Source organism: Alligator sinensis, unplaced genomic scaffold, assembly GCF_000455745.1.
Source record: "Alligator sinensis unplaced genomic scaffold, ASM45574v1 scaffold840_1, whole genome shotgun sequence".
In the NCBI taxonomy this organism is placed as follows: Eukaryota; Metazoa; Chordata; order Crocodylia; family Alligatoridae; genus Alligator; species Alligator sinensis.
In genome coordinates this window covers 567,257-575,485 of record NW_005842643.1, presented here as the reverse complement: position 1 = coordinate 575,485, position 8,229 = coordinate 567,257, and the positions used below count along the sequence as shown (strand labels likewise).

Here is an 8,229-nt window from a genome sequence, read left to right as displayed (position 1 = left end):
TCCCTACAGTGTTTCAATGTAAATTTTGAATTCAATTCTATTGTCACTGCTTTTAAATTTATCAGATTCCTTATATTTAAAAAAATATATACAGTTTAAAAGACAGGTTTTTTATGGGTGATTATTTTTATAGGACCAATTGTATAGTTGGGAGGGCTATAGACAAGCTTTTCAGTACCAAAACTGGAGGAAGGGTACTCAGTACTGGAAAACTTGTCTGTATCCCTCCCAACTCTAGTGGGTCTCTTTGGGTGCCAACAAATGTTCACTGCACCCAGTTTAGGTTTAAGCTGCCTAAACATAACCTGGGAGTGACACATGCAGGCACTTGCTGCTGCTAGGAGTGGTGTGGGCAGTCAGAGGTAAGTAACTTGGAAGGGGTTGGGGTTAAAAATAGCTGGGGGGGGGTGTATGTGTGGGGAGGAAGGAAAAAAAAAGAAACGGCAAAAACAGCACAGCCCTGGGACTGAAGCAAGTAGCTGGACTTCCCCAGCCCTAAGGCTGTGCTGAATTTTGGTAGGTTGAGTTAACCCTTCATAGATTAGGTTAACCCTTCCCCACCTAAAGTTAGTTCACCCCGAGGTGAACTAACTTACACGGGGGCACACCATTTTTGGGGTGATTTAAGCCCTGTGAACATCTGCACGACTGGGCATTTAGATTGACCTAAACTTGGTTAGGCAAAAAAAAATTTTTTTTTTAATCCTTGCTACTTGCATTTTTCCTAGACCATCACTGTTAAATATTTAGTTATTGTGCTGTATTTGAAAGCACATTGCATGGTCTAAGACAGACCTCTTGCAACATGATGTCCTTAAATATCTCCTCGGCATAGCTGCAATTGTTCATAGATTCATAGATGCTAGGGTCGGAAGGGACCTCAATAGATCATCGAGTCCGACCCCCTGCATAGGCAGGTCTGCTCTCTGCTAGCTTGTGGCCATTATTTCTTGTAACCCCCGGGGGCGCCTTCGTGAGTAAAGCCTCACCAATTCCCTTCTGTGCCCCCGTGATGAACTTATAGGCAGCCACAAGGTCGCCTCTCAACCTTCTCTTGCAGAGGCTGAAGAGGTCCAGGTGCCCTAGTCTCTCCTCATAGGGCTTGGCCTGCAAGCCCTTAACCATACGAGTGGCCCTTCTCTGGACCCTCTCCAGGTTATCCACATCCCTCTTGAAGTGCGGCGCCCAAAACTGCATGCACTATTCCAACTGCGGTCTGACCAGCGTCCGATAGAGGGGAAGTATCACCTCCTTGGTTCTGTTCGTCATGCATCTGCTGATGCACGATAAAGTGCCATTAGCTTTTCTGATGACTTCGTCACACTGCCAACTCATGTTCATCTTGGAGTCCACTAGGACTCCAAGATCCCTTTCCGCTTCCGTGCCACCAAGCAGGTCATTTCCTAGGCAGTAGGTATGCTGGACATTTTTCCTCCCTAGGTGCAGCACTTTGCATTTCTCCTTGTTGAATTGCATTCTGGCCTTGTTGAATTGTTCTGCATTACTAAACAAGCAGACCTGCTAGAGGACAAAGCACAGAACTGAAAGCCAAAAATTCCTGTTTTAATTCCTGCTCTGTTGAGAACCTTCTGTCTGGCTTTGAGTAATCTGTTTCTGTGTTAGTTCCTTGCCACCCCAACCCCCCAAAATGGCAGCAATACTTAAGTCCACACAGGAAGTTTAAGTCGGGGTAGGCAACCCCTGGAACATTTTGCTTGGCACATGCATCTTGGCATGGATGGTGGGGAAGGAGTCAGGGCTGCACTGCCACAACAAGAATCAGGCCCCTCACAGCTCCTTTGCCATCCGCCCTTGGCATGCCAACATCCTACAAGTCAAGGTTTTGGGCAGAGTGCCAACAACACCTGCAAATATTGCCAACCCCTGCTTTACGTATTACTTTATAGTCGTACCGTTCTTTAAAGAAGCAAAATTTTATTCATATTAGTTTCCTCAAACTTTATAAAGAAGGAAGAGAGAAAGACAGCTCTAGACTTGCAAGCAACACAACAGGTGCTAAAAAAAGCACTGCTGTTCTATAATTACCTTCACAAATCTTAATATAAGCAACATCGTTCACTTCAGTCATAAGACGAGAGAGTCAAACAAAAACATACTTCCTGCATTTGGGTAACAACTTGCTATCATATTTTATGCCTCATTTCTCGAAACTTTAATCTTATTTGCTCAGTCTCCAAGATATGAATCAGCAATAGAAAAATCAGGCTAGCTATGCAAGAGCCAACAAGGAAGGAGAAAAGACAAGGAAGAATACATAACACATGATGCAAATTAATAAGCACGTCCATAAAAAGGAGCAAGGTCACAGTCCTGACACACAACCACATCCAAATAAAACCTACAAAAGACTGTATTTTCTTGCATATCACCCCCACCCCCAAAATAAGAGAGACCTTCCAAAGGCAGAATGAAGAGACAGTATTTCCCCAATTATAGCTGCTTAGAGCAGGGACAGAACTAACGAGACTTCAAGACCAAAATAGGAAGAGAGAGACCAGGAGGAGCAATTTTAGCACACGACAATATTGCCAGAAGCAAGGTTAGCTTGATTAGTCGAACACTGAAAACATTAGACAGGAGAAGCGCTCCTTAGCACCTGTGGAGTGAAGAACAATGAGCTATTAAGTAAACTGACTCCATCAGGTGCTTAAAAAAAAAATGCCATTGCCAGGCAATTGGTTTTAGAGCAAGCATCAAAGCTGGGTGCTATAATTCTGGACAGAAAAATCAACTTCCACATGCAAGACATACACCCCAATTTTGGGGGGCTGATTTTTGGGGGGGAAAGGGATGCGTGATATGAGAGAAAATATGTATTACATTACAGTAATAAAGACTCAAAGGTTCCCAAGAAAGAACAAGGTAAACTGAAATAAATCAAAACAATTTTGTCTGCTTTGCAGTCTCCCAAGACCCAGTGAAAAAAAATCAGAACTCTTCTGCTAGACATTCAATGAGCAGGTAAGGAAAAAATGTGCCTGCCCCAAAGAGTTTACAGTCAAGAAAGACAAGACAAAGACTATAAACCTATTTCTACGAACAGGCCATTGGTACATAGAGATGTACTAGCTTGCCCGAGTTCACCAAGCAAGCAGTAGAACAACTCCAGTGCAGAGATTTGCCTTTAAAACAAAAGGTGTTACAGCTCTCTGCTTAATGATACCACCAAAGAAACTACCTTTTAAAACAGTTATTGTAATGTAATGGACCCCCTACAAATTTTCAAACCACCAAAGCTACTGAAGGATTTGAGCAGAGAAGGAAAGACCTTGTCTAGAGCAGCAGTTCCCAATCTGTGGTACACGTACCACCAGTGGTACTCAGACAACCTGTCAGTGGTACACGTTAACAGATTTATTAAAATGACTTTATGAGACAAAAATTTACTGTGGTGGTACTTAAAGTTGAATCATTTTAAATTGCTGGTGCGCAATCTGTCAGAGTTTGGGAACCGCTGTTCTAGAGGTTTATGCATGGTCTTCTCACACATTGCCCAGTCCTTCAGTCTTTACTGCCTCAACAAGATATAAAAAGCAAGCACAAGATTACTGCTGAACAAGCAGTACTCTGTAACATTTCCATTGGTCAAATATGAAAATATCAATTACAGTGTAATGAATGTGTTGAAATATTCTATTTTCCATTATTTTAAAGGAAAAGAATTAATAAAATAATCCAATCTCAAGAGGTTTTCTTTCCAGAGGTAATATCAGTCCTTTTAATCTAGGCACAGAGACCTTCTCAACAGGGTGCTGAGACTTCCTTTCAAGGGTGACACTGTGGGGAGGGGGGTGTTTAATGTTAGCACTGTTAGGTCTGCCAACCCTTACGTAGTTCACAAGGTAAATTCAGAGATTTCTCACAAGAATCCACAGCATCAAAAGCACTGTGACCTGTTGTGGTCTTTCTAAGTTATTTGCTCTAGTACAACTATTCTGGACCCTTTCAGACTCAAGGAACCCCTCAGAAAATGAAAGCTCTTAGTTTTCACTCTTTTGTTTTTTTGACTACAGAAAAAACAACAGCACAATTCTTGTTGCAGGAGAAACCACAACAGGGCAAAATACTTTTGACACTGTGTATTCCTATTTGAAATCTCCAGGTTTATCTTGTAAATCAAGTTTATACATCTAACAGGGGCATCCCATTGGCACCCCTAGAAGGATCTCTAGGCACCCCAGGGTGCTGCATGCAACCCTAGGTAAGAATCACTTCTCTACTACTTTTTCATAGTCAGAAAACAGGAGAAAGGTAGGAGCTGAGATTTTCCAAAGAGCATCTCAAGTCTAATGAGGTTGAGAACCACTGGCCTAGACACATTCAGACAGCTTAGCCCATAGAGTTGAACACATCTCTGTGCAAAGGGTCAACACAAGATCTGCATCTAAGATATGGCCCACTTAAAACCCCCAAATTGGACATTTTCCTGGTACATCAGCCACAAACTAGTCTTCTGTAAAAGGATGAATTCAATCAAGATACAGGAATTATGTTCATGTGCTCAGGGTTAAACCCATCACTCACTTTAGGGTCAGGAAAGATTGCTCAGCTCAAAATGGCAGGACCATTTGCTGCATGTGTGTGGGAAGGGAAGCTTGGGGTCACTTACTTTCCTCTGTGGCATGGGTCATGGCTCAGTTCCTCAGATAACTAGGCATATTTCACCTTAGAGATTCTTTGCCATCAGAGAGGCCCTATTGGCATGGACACAGTGCCTCAGTATCATGGCAACACTGCTCTGACAGGGTCTACTTTTTCCAGTGCATCAAGCTGCTGAGCTACAATTTATCATGATGCTTAAAAGAAGCAGTAAAGGAAGTGTTTCTGTTAATACTGTATGTGTATATTATTGGGTCATAGTACAGCAATGCTGCCCAGATTAAAAGGCCAAGAGTCTCTTAACCCTATCCATACCAGAACTGTTCTGCTTCAAGAACTGAAGAACTGTGACAGTAGCAACAACTTTTATTTAAACAGAAAAAAAAATTAAAAAGAAGAGTATTCGTAATGCCACAAAACAGAAACAATACCCTGAAACTTAAATAGCATAGCTCAGTCATGCAATGTGATTTCAAATAATGATCACACAGGAAAGATCCAGAAGTTGAGAAGAAAAGGGCAAGAAAAACAAAGGACAAGTTTATTTGTTAGACAGATTTAAGTTGCAAAAAAATAGATTACAGGTAACTGAAATTTGCGAAGTTATATTTTTAGGGAAAAAAAACAAACTGAGCCTAAACAACATACGCTCTGGTTCTGCTCTATGTAAGCTAGTACTACAGAGACATGGGATCCAAACCGTGCTTTATTGCCAACTACGTGCACCCATATCCCATTGCCTTAAGCAGGACTGTGCATTGGAGTTAGGATCTACCCATGCAGATCATCTGGCCGAACAGCTGTCCCCCTCAAAATACTATTATAGCCAATATCTTTTAAATAGGATTTAATGTTGTTTTATTTCCTGGTTCCACTGGTTCTTTTACAAAGTATACTGACAGAAAGGAAGGTTGAAGATGAAGGAAAAAGTAGCCAATTAAAGGTTAAATGTCTCTGCCTGTGGTTTTTTTGCCTAATTAAAAAAAAAAAAGCAAACGATTTGAATTTCTCAGCTTTTGTACAGTCCAACCATAATTTGAATACCTATGAATATATGTCCCAAGATCACACCTGTTCGTTGGGAGGCTAAGAGCTCCCTATTTCTTTCTTCTACTTCCTAACAAATACCATAAAGTTCTCTTGGGACAAGCTAACTACTTAGAAATCAAAATTCAACACATTTCCTTCCTCTGGTTTTCCCTAGCATGTCACATTTTCTCTAGGTTTCTGTTTTAGAATAAAAACTAATCAGAGGAGAAACTGTTTCATTTGGTGCTTTGTACAGTGTTAAGGACAATTCAACATGCATTTATTAAATGCTTATAATTTTGGACCTTTTAAACAACGGGATCTGGAAAAAATGTGCTTATATCACTTAAGTACACTAAGGAAACCTGGTCCTGGTCCCGGTCCCATGCAAGAGCTAGGAATTAGTACTGTTAGCGACATCAGCAGCAGTCTTGTCATCCACTTCAGTGGAGTAAATTTTACTCCCCTGGATCCATTTTCATCCCGTATTTGGATAGATTGGGAACAGGTAGCTTATACGAATTTCACCAAAGAAGCATGACACCTGTACTCTGAAATTTAGCCTTTATTAATAGTCCATAGAACAGTCGCTATGCGAATATGAAACTGTGAGTACAGGACTAATAAAGAATTCAGACCTACTCCCAGCACAGCCAGTTCTGTGTGGCCCAAGGCAAATCGCTTAATCTCCGTCTTGGTCTCCTCGCCCATAACTGTAAAATGTGGATAATGTTTTACCTCCAAAAGTATTTGGAGGCTCAGCCGAGTGTTTGAAGAGCACTGAGTACTTTTAACACGGGTATCTCAAAGTACTCTTATTATTCCAGAACATATGCCAAGTTTTCCTCATTCTTCTGACATTACGGGGAGGAGAAGGGGACAGCAAAGAAATGACCCACACAAGCATGAAAACACTGCGTGTTTTCCACCACTGTGGTACCTAAGAGACTAACTCTGGTGTGATTCTTAACCTTTTTAGACTCAGGACACCCTAGAAAAGTGCCAGCTTATATGTTTCTGTAGTCAAAAAACCAAGCAAAAACTAGCAGAGCAATTCTTCTGTTCCAAAGAACTCTGAAAGCCCACGACAATCCTGAATGCTTTAATACAGGGTGGGCAAAATGCGGCCCGCCAGCCCATCCTATCCAGCCCGCGAGGCCCCTAAAAAATTTAGAAAATTAATATTAATATGCCCTGGGCTGCCTGTCATGTGGCCCCCGATGGCTTGCCGAAATTCAGTAAGCGGCCCTCTGCCCAAAATAATTGCCTGCCCCTGTTTTAACAATATAGGTTCCTATTTGAAATCTCTGGATCCATCTTGTGAATCAAGTATGAACATCTGACAGTGCTCACCCTGTGTTGTACCCCATGACACCCTTGAAAGGATCTCAAGGCACCTCAGGGTGATGCCACACCATGGTTGAGAATCGCTGAACTAGGCTGGGTGCAGGGCCACAAAGGGTAAGGAACCTAAATTACAGCAATTTAGGCCACATTCCACACTTGTAAATCTCTCCTTTTTAGAAACAACCCCACTGAAACCAGTAAGACTACAGATCAGGAGCAAGGATCACTCGTGCCTCCACATGAATTGACCACAGCTTCTCTTCTGCCTTTCGGACACCACTTCCCCCAAGGAGGCCGTATAAATAAGATGCGCCAGCTATCTCTAGCACCTATTACTGTCTTCCAATGCACCTACCAGTCTTCCAAGGCATGCCTGACGGCTTGGCTTGCACTGGGAGAGGAGCTGAGAGTGGACAAGCCTGGGTGTGCTCTCCCTACACCCCTCGGCAGCACTCACTCTGCCTCTGTGCCAGGCAAGAGACTGGACCAGAGGAACACCAGCTCCCGCCTGAGTGTCAGACCCTTCACCCAAGGCAGTCAGAGAAACACAGGACCAGACAAAGTTTGGCACCAGGGCCAAAGCCTGCAGTGACACCCTGCCCTCGCCCCACGCACGTGGGGGGGGGCACACGCCATGCTTGCCTGGGAGTGCACACAGCGGCGGGGGCTGCCCTTTCCCCATCCCCGCACCTCCCCAAACAAGCCACTTGCAGCTCCATCCCGTGCCCTGCCCTTGCTGGGCAGCCCCTTTGCTTTGGTGCCCGGGGTGGTCACCCCATTTGCCCTTCCCGCCCTACTATGGCACTGGGACCAGAGGGACTGGCAGGGCCAAGTCAGTAGCAGCTCCTGCCCCTTCTCCAAGGACTAGGAAGGGGCTTCCGGCAGTTCAGTGCTCCCCTCAAGGTCTGGGAAGGCGGGTCTCCATGCCTGAACACCCTGGAGATCTCAGAGCAGGAGAGCCCCCCGCTGCCTGAAGAATAGCGACTGCGCCCCAAGAGCTTGCCAAGCCCTTTCCACCAGCTGCTCCGCTGGTCGGTCTGCTAGAAGTTACATCCCGCCTGCCCGAAGAGGCTTTGCCTCACACCAGAAGCCAAGTGCGCTCTCCCCAGCCCGGCCCACACGTCTCGCCTCTCCTCCCGGGGCCCGAGACCCGCGCTTCCCCCGCGTCCCCTCCCGGGCGCCGTCGCTCACCTGGGCTGGCGGCTCGGCGGGCGGGCGGCAGCGCGCTCTCTG

At 44.5% G+C, this 8,229-nt stretch overlaps 1 protein-coding gene across 6 annotated transcripts in view; it reads right to left on the bottom strand.

Annotated features, from left to right (window-relative positions):
* Positions 1–8,229, bottom strand: part of TMPRSS2 (transmembrane serine protease 2) — a 32,507-nt gene extending 24,278 nt beyond the window's left edge. For 4 of the 6 annotated variants that reach the window (XM_006033587.3, XM_025215420.1, XM_025215421.1 and 1 more), the window contains exon 1: positions 8,188–8,229. The gene's annotated coding sequence lies outside the window, so the exon portion shown is untranslated. The other 2 variants (XM_025215419.1, XM_025215418.1) reach the window with 2 other exon arrangements.